We start from the raw sequence: 7,962 nt of genomic DNA, 5'->3' as shown, positions 1-7,962 counted from the left end.
TAGATAAAAGAGAAATAGGTATGTAGTCGGTACATAAAAGTTTAGAGCCGTTTTTTAAATATTGGAATAACACAAGATAATTTTAAAACATTCGGAAAAGTTCCATTTATGAATGATATATTAAATAGTTCAGAAGGAATATTTAAAAATTCATAATTAAAATCGATATGAATGTTTGTGGGAATGTTATTTAGGCCTATTGATTTTCTCGGCTTCAAATTTGATATAAGAGATGAAACTTCAGGAATATTTGTTGGAGATAGGAGTAGACTATGTAAATTTGGATATTTAAGATATTTTGTATAGTATATGTAAGACAAATGAACAATGGATTTAAGTTTTTGTGCAAAGTTTGTAAAAAAAGTATTAAATTTTTTAGAGATAAGATTTGGTTCAGTTATATATGTTTCATTATCTTGTAAACAGTTGGGAGAAGAGTGATTAGAGTTTTAGACATTTATTAAATTATTAATTTCTTTCCAAATTTCGCGAAGATTTTTTACATTTTCTGTAAAGAACTTTTTAAAATGCATTTTTTTACTAAGCTTATTATTAAGGTAATTTTCATGTATTTATATTGTTTGAAAGGAGTTTGAAAGTAGTAACGTCATGTTGTGTTTGAAAGTAGTAAAGCAATAACAGTAGTAAGCATATGGACCCCTTATAAACAAACACATAGACCTCTTATAAGCATATAGACCCCTTATAAACAAACATATAGACCTCTTATAAGCATTTAGACCCCTTATAAACAAAACAAAATACTCTTGATTGTTTTTATAACTTTATCATTAGTTATTTAAAATATCTTAAGATAAAATTTGTCTTAAGATAAAATCTTAAATAACTTAAATTATCTTAAGATAAATTAAGTTATTTAAGAACTATACTATAGTTCTGCATATAACAGGTTGATTTACTAAATTATATATGGAGAAAACGCAAACGAGACCTTTTTGATTCAAAATTTCAAGATGAAAAATAAGTAGGTTCTTGTTAAGTGCTTGTTAAGGTTCTTGTTAAGTGCTTGTTAAGGTTCTTGTTAAGTGCTTGTTAAGGTTCTTGTTAGATTATAAATTAAGTACGTGCTAGATATCTTATTAATGTTTTGATAAAAAAATAACTAATAAATATGATATTATATAATATATATGATATTTTATTATATATATAATAACTAATAAAAAATGTAGTTTAGTTTCTTAAGTTTTTTCACAAGTATGATAGTATAATGAAAACTAGCATTAGATATTACCGCGTATCTGCACTACAGGTAGTCTTACAGGAGGTTAATTTTTTATTAATTTCAACTGATTTTGGGCTCATTTTGACATAAATGTCATAGAGTTTTATTCATGTTCTTTGTAATGTTAACAATAGGTATTATTGAGTTTAAGCATACACACGTTATCTTCATTCGGTGTTAGTACGAACGCTAGCAAGTTTGTTACCGTTGCAAATTTAAAATCCGTAAAGCATGAAAAACTTTCAACATGCGCGTTTCAAGCCATTTTCATGACTTGAAACGCGCAAACACATGTTCATAACTTATTTTTAAGTTAAAAATATTTCCAAAAATAATTTACGCTAAAAACAATCAAAGCTTATAAGAAATTCTGCATCTTAAATTTAAAGACGAAAGGCTTGGGACGAGAGCACGGCGATCTATACTGAAGGCCTTGCCATCGCGCAAACGTCGTATTTGACTGGGGGCCTATTTTTTAAACGGCGAAAACAAAACAAAAATTTGTTTAAGTAATTTTATATTAACTCAATCAACTTTTCACTCTCAAAACATTTTATTTTAAAATAACAAACTGAAATTCCAACAAAATATTTCTTAATTTATAAATTTTTCTCAAATTAATCAAACAAAACAATAAAATAAAGACCAAAGTCATGCCATATATATATATATATATATATATATATATATATATATATATATATGTATATATATATATATATATATATATATATATATATATATATATATATATATATATATATATATATATATGTAAATTATATTAGTGTATTTTACAAATAGAGTGCTCAATGTTCTTAAAGAACAGAGCAATAATTAATTAGTAAAAAACACTTATCTAACTTTTCCTGATGAACTCTTCCTGATGATCCAGCAATGGTGAAAAATAAAGTCGAAGATAAAAGTTAGATAAGTGTGTTTTAATAAATATATATATATATATATATATATATATATATATATATATATATATATATATATATATATATATATATATATATATATATATATATATATATATATATATATTTATTTACATATATATATAAATATATATATATAAATATATATATATATATATAAATATATATATATATATATAAATAAATATATACATACATACATATATATATATATATATATTATGTATATATATATTTGTACATATATATATATATATATATATATATATATATATATATATATATATATATATATATATATATATATATATATATATATATATATATATATATATATATATATATATATATACACACACACACACATATATATTAGTAAAAACACTTATCTTTTTTCTTCTACTCTGAGTTTTGCCATTACTGGTTCTTTAGGAAGAGTTACTAAATCTCAGAGTTGAAGAAAAAAGACATTGAACACTCTATTTGTAAAACACAAGTTAATAATCTTATACATAAAATTACAATAAAAAGTTTGCAATAAGATTACAATAATAATTTAAGAATTCATGACAATTTTAATATTTTTTGAGCTGGTTCTTTATTTGAATGAGGAGTCAGAAGTTTACATAAATTATTTAAAAAAATGTTTGAAAGAATATTTCCGTGATGTCGATGCATCTCAAAGTTGTAAAACTCTGATACCATCATTAGAATATTGCTCAATGAAACTCTGCATACTTGATCCTTGATCGCATTAAAAATTATAAAAGAAAATATTACCCATTGACAGGTATTATCAGTGGGAATATTAAGTCCACCACGGTCAATTGAGTCTATGTATTGTCCATTTTTTTGGTGGTAAAAAGTTGTTTTTTCTAGCAGCTCATTTTCTGATAGTTCGATATCTTTACGAGTTAAATATCCCGATATGTATATAAGTGCCATATTTGTATCAGGAGAAATGAAAGATTCAAGATCTGGTAAGTTGTCGAATATCTCAGCAGAGGACTCATCCAATAAAAAGCCACAATTTGGACAAGAATGGGTTGTATCAAGACTTATGTCAACAGTCAGGTTATCAAGTGACAGAAAAAGCTTGGCTCTTGAAATATTCAATTTTTCAATCACCTGCTGTACTGTTATAAAATATGTGCCTCCGGAACCTTGTCGCAATTTACTAAACTCTTTTTATAATGGATCAGTAGAAAACTCACTAAGAATGACATATTGATGTGAGCTATTCAATAATGATCGACATAATTCAACAACACCATTGCACATGTGGTAAATTGATTGTGCAGTGTCACAAGTAAGTTGTTTCTTTCTTTTACCTTGCTTTCCAGCTATCTTTAAAGCCATATTTCCAAATTTTAAAATATCATCCAACCTATTATCATTAGGATCTCTAATTACTGCTTGAAGTTCATCATTAAATCTAATATCTGCACCTGTTCCCTTAACATTGAGAACTTTCCACCACGATACAACAATGTTAATAAAATCTGCTGTTTCTTGTCTTTCTTTTATATGCTGCAGTCCTGGATGGTTAATCAAAGCATGGTAAGTTTTGTCACAAAATATCCTTAAACAGGTAGAAACTGACTGCCTCTCAATTGGCTTTGGAAATATTGAAACCTCGTTTAAATTAGATAATTTAACTAAATTTTTGGATTCAAGTTCATAAAGCTTTTTAAGATGATCCCATTGTGCTACTTTATGTACTCCTTTATCATAAAACATAAGCTGACCAGTTTTTTCAGTAAGCCAATTATTTCTAATGTTTTTAAGCAAATGTACATAATCAAATATTAAGAAAATACCATCATTAGTCAACCAGGGTTTATTTGGAACTGTTCTTTCGAAGATTTTAAAAAATGCCTGATTAATTCTATTTCCATCACATATTATGGCTTTGACTTGACCCAATGATTCCTTTATTGATTGGATAGTAATGCTAATTTGTTCGAAAAGAAATTGCGAGTTTAATTTACTTATAGGTATCATTTTGGTAATGAACGATGGTCCACCAAATAAGCAATTAACCATTAAACCCAATACAGTTTTTGCAAGAGAAGTTGAATCGTCCATTGCTTTTCCAAACAATGTACCACCATGATATAATAACATTTTTTTAACATAAACCTCGTCATGCAATAACAAACAAAGTTTCTGTTTTTCTTCAATAGATTGGAAAATATTTGTCAAAAAAAGCTTCTGGTTTAATTTAGAAACTTTTGAAGTTATTCTTGTCAGAGTTCTTACAGAAGGCAATTGGTAATCTGTTCGCAATTGATTATACAAACTTCTGGACATAGCAAAATACTGAAAAGATCTAATAATAATTTCTTTAGAATAAATCTTACTACCAATACACTGTGAACCCATAGAAGCCAAATGTTCTTGAATTACAATTTCTTTTCTTCCAAGAATCAAATTCTTTAAATAACGTAAGACTTCTTCTAATATTGACCATGCATTAATTTTGGAAACTCTGTTTTTAGAAATTGTAGAAATTTTAATTTTGACTCCATAGTGATAGGTTTCAAAATGCAAATCGTCACTAATCTTGATTAAAAAACATGGAACCCCATTTGAATAAGCTTGTGATTGCAAATGAATAGTGTTATTAATCATAAAACATACCGATGGAATACCTAAATCTCTTTCATTACTTAAAATAATTTTTTTCATTTCAGCAAAAGTTACTCTATCTTTTTCTAAAAAGGTTGATAGTTTATCTTGAGCGAAATTTCGAAAACACGAAGAAGCACAATTTGTTGAACGTGATGGAGGAGATTGAGTGGGAATTTGACAAGAAGGTATGTCTGGCCAAACAGATGGTGGGAATTTAGGACGATATTTTCCTCTGACTTGTTGTTTTTCAAAATTTATCGGCCAATGCAACTCACAAACTACAGTGTCATTTGTTACGTTTAGATTTGCATTTGGAATTACTTTAATCCACATTTGTTTTTCTTCTTCATTTTTAGGAAATCGATATACTGAGATCTTCAAATTATCCGATTTCTTTTTAGCAGATAAATAATTTGTAGTACAGCCATAAATACAACACTTTTTACCCATATTTCAATATAACGAAAATGGCGATTATAGTTAAGTACAGTTTAAAATAGGCCCCCAGTCAAATACGCTGTTTGCGCGATGGCAAGGCCTTCAGTATAGATCGCCGTGGACGAGAGACGTTAACTTCAAAAATATTAAAACAAATCACTCAAAACAAAAGTATGAGTTTTAAACTCAAAAATCATCCAATTCTAGTTACGCGGATTTGCATAATCCTCATACAATCATTTTATACTCATATAAGTTTATAATTTTAGTGTGTTATGCAATAGGTTACTTACAACAAATTCATACGTTGGTACAGCTGCAGCTATTGAAAGCATCAGAGCGAAAATGACAAGTTGCATGTTGGCTTCAGTTGACTAAAAATAAATTAAATAAATAGTCAAAAAGAAAAGAACGAAGTTATTTAAAGTCAATGATAAAATTAAATAAGTTACAAAATAACAAGTTATAAGTCATAATTAATAAAAACATATACAACTAGTTTTTTTTTTCTCCGTGTTTATTTTCTGTTTATATAGCAATATATTTATAGTAATTCTTTTAAAATTAGATTTTCAATACATTCTTGACTTAAATTTTCTTTTATTATTTCCAAGTTTTTGAATGCAAGTTTTATTTCTAATCCTTCTTTTCTGACAAAACTTTCTTCCTTCAAAACTAGAACACACTAAGGGCGGGATCTATAGGCGAATCCACCACTTACTTGGTGCGCGTCATTTAAACTTATTTTTTTGAACATCAAAGTGCTTCTTAAATATCTAGATAATTTTTACTTGATAATTTCAAAGCTTAGGGACTATTCGTAAGTTACGTAAGTACGTTAGGGGACGATTCGTAAGTTACGTAAGTACATCAGGGACGATTCATAAGTTTCGTAAGTACGTTAGGGACGATTCGTAAGTTACGTAGTCAAAAACTTGCATATAGTAATTAGAGTTTAAATTATTAAAGTGTAAAGTTAAATGTAAGTAGTTTTTATTAAAATATCGCAATATAACATGCGTATAAACATAGCAAAAACCCTTCATCTACCAAGTTACAATATGATATGTACAATATGAGATTAAAAAGCTTGATAAACTGTTTTGTTGCATTGAGGCTGCCATTTTTTTTTTTTTTTCTAACGGAATATTGTATTGTTATACAAACTATTCTTATTGAGATTAATGAAAATTTTTCTTCATAAAATAACACTTTTTAACCCTAAATATAATCTTTTTAACTTTAAGTATAACCCTAAAACAGTTTGGTCAATGGCGATTCTAGAGAGGTGTACCCCCTCCACCCAAGATAGTGATTTACCCCCACCACGAAATTATAAGTTTTTTAAGTTTTAAATAAAACATTTATAGAATATTGAAACTTTTAATTAACTTAAACCCAGTTAAAAAAAATAAATAATAAAAACTCATAAAAACTAAAATAAAATAAATCATTGTTAGAGATTGTCGTAACTACTAAAAAACTTACCAAAAGAATCTATGACGGAGATAATTTGCGTTTGTTGAGCGCTTGTGGCTTTCTGCTCCTTTTTAAAAGGTTTTCACTCTAAGGCTCTCTATATATTTTAATTCTTGTAGCATGGGAACAAGTTACCAGTAATTACTTAAACCGCAAGGGAAATCTATTGGATAAATATAAGCATCGTGAGCTTGATCACAATAAACTTAACTTATAGATTTAATTAGTACAACTAAGTTATGTGACCTTTCTGGTTTTTTTTATATAATTGAATAAAATATGACTTATGTAATGAGTCAACCTATTTCATACTGCAGCCAAGTAAAAAGTAGCAATGAGCAAAGTCTATAATTTAGAGTCAAACTAATTTTACAAAAATTATATATTGATTAAAACAGGATATTTATTAAATAAGTAATTTTACGTGAGATAGTGTTATAATATTTCTTGAACATTAAAAAATTGACTTTACTATGACATACTTAATATTAAGTAAAAAAGTAAAGTAAAAATGTAGTATTTTACTTGATATGGTATTTTTAAAGAAAATTGTATTTTTTAAAATTTTTTTAGTATTTTTATTAAATATATTATTTTAATGTAAAACAAATAAAACAAAAAGTTTTACTTAATCATTTAAATATTAGTTTGGCCACTAATTTCCTTAATTTACAAATTCATTAGTTGTTATGTTTATTACCTCAAACTTTCTTAAAACTATGTATTTAAATATATTATTAAGTATATTTCTTAAAACCGTTTCCATAAAACGATCAAAAATACTGTACGATTGTCTTCAAAACTCTCTTTTACATGATTTAAATCTTTTTTAGTTAAACACAATTTACAATTTTGCATTAGAAAACTTAATTTACTTAAATTGAAAACTGTTACAAAATTGATACAATCCCAGTCAGCAAGCATACATTGGACCAACGTTGGGCCAATACATGGTGATGAATTGACCCAAAGTTGAAATTCGATGTTGGCCCAATCCAGGTTTGATCATTGGTTAGACATTGGCCCAATGTTGTATACAACATTGGCCTAACGTTGTATACAACATTGACCCAATATCGTATGTAACATTGGGCCAATATTGTATAAAACGTTAGGCAAATGTTATTTTAAATTAGCTATATACTGAATCTCAACAACAAATGTTGTGTATCGGCCTTTCGTTTTATGCAACACTAGGTCGTTTTTACAAATAGATGATTT

The sequence above is a fragment of the Hydra vulgaris genome, chromosome 05 (genome assembly GCF_038396675.1).
Source record: "Hydra vulgaris chromosome 05, alternate assembly HydraT2T_AEP".
Classification (NCBI taxonomy): domain Eukaryota; kingdom Metazoa; phylum Cnidaria; class Hydrozoa; order Anthoathecata; family Hydridae; genus Hydra; species Hydra vulgaris.
Note: the sequence above shows the minus strand (reverse complement) of the source record.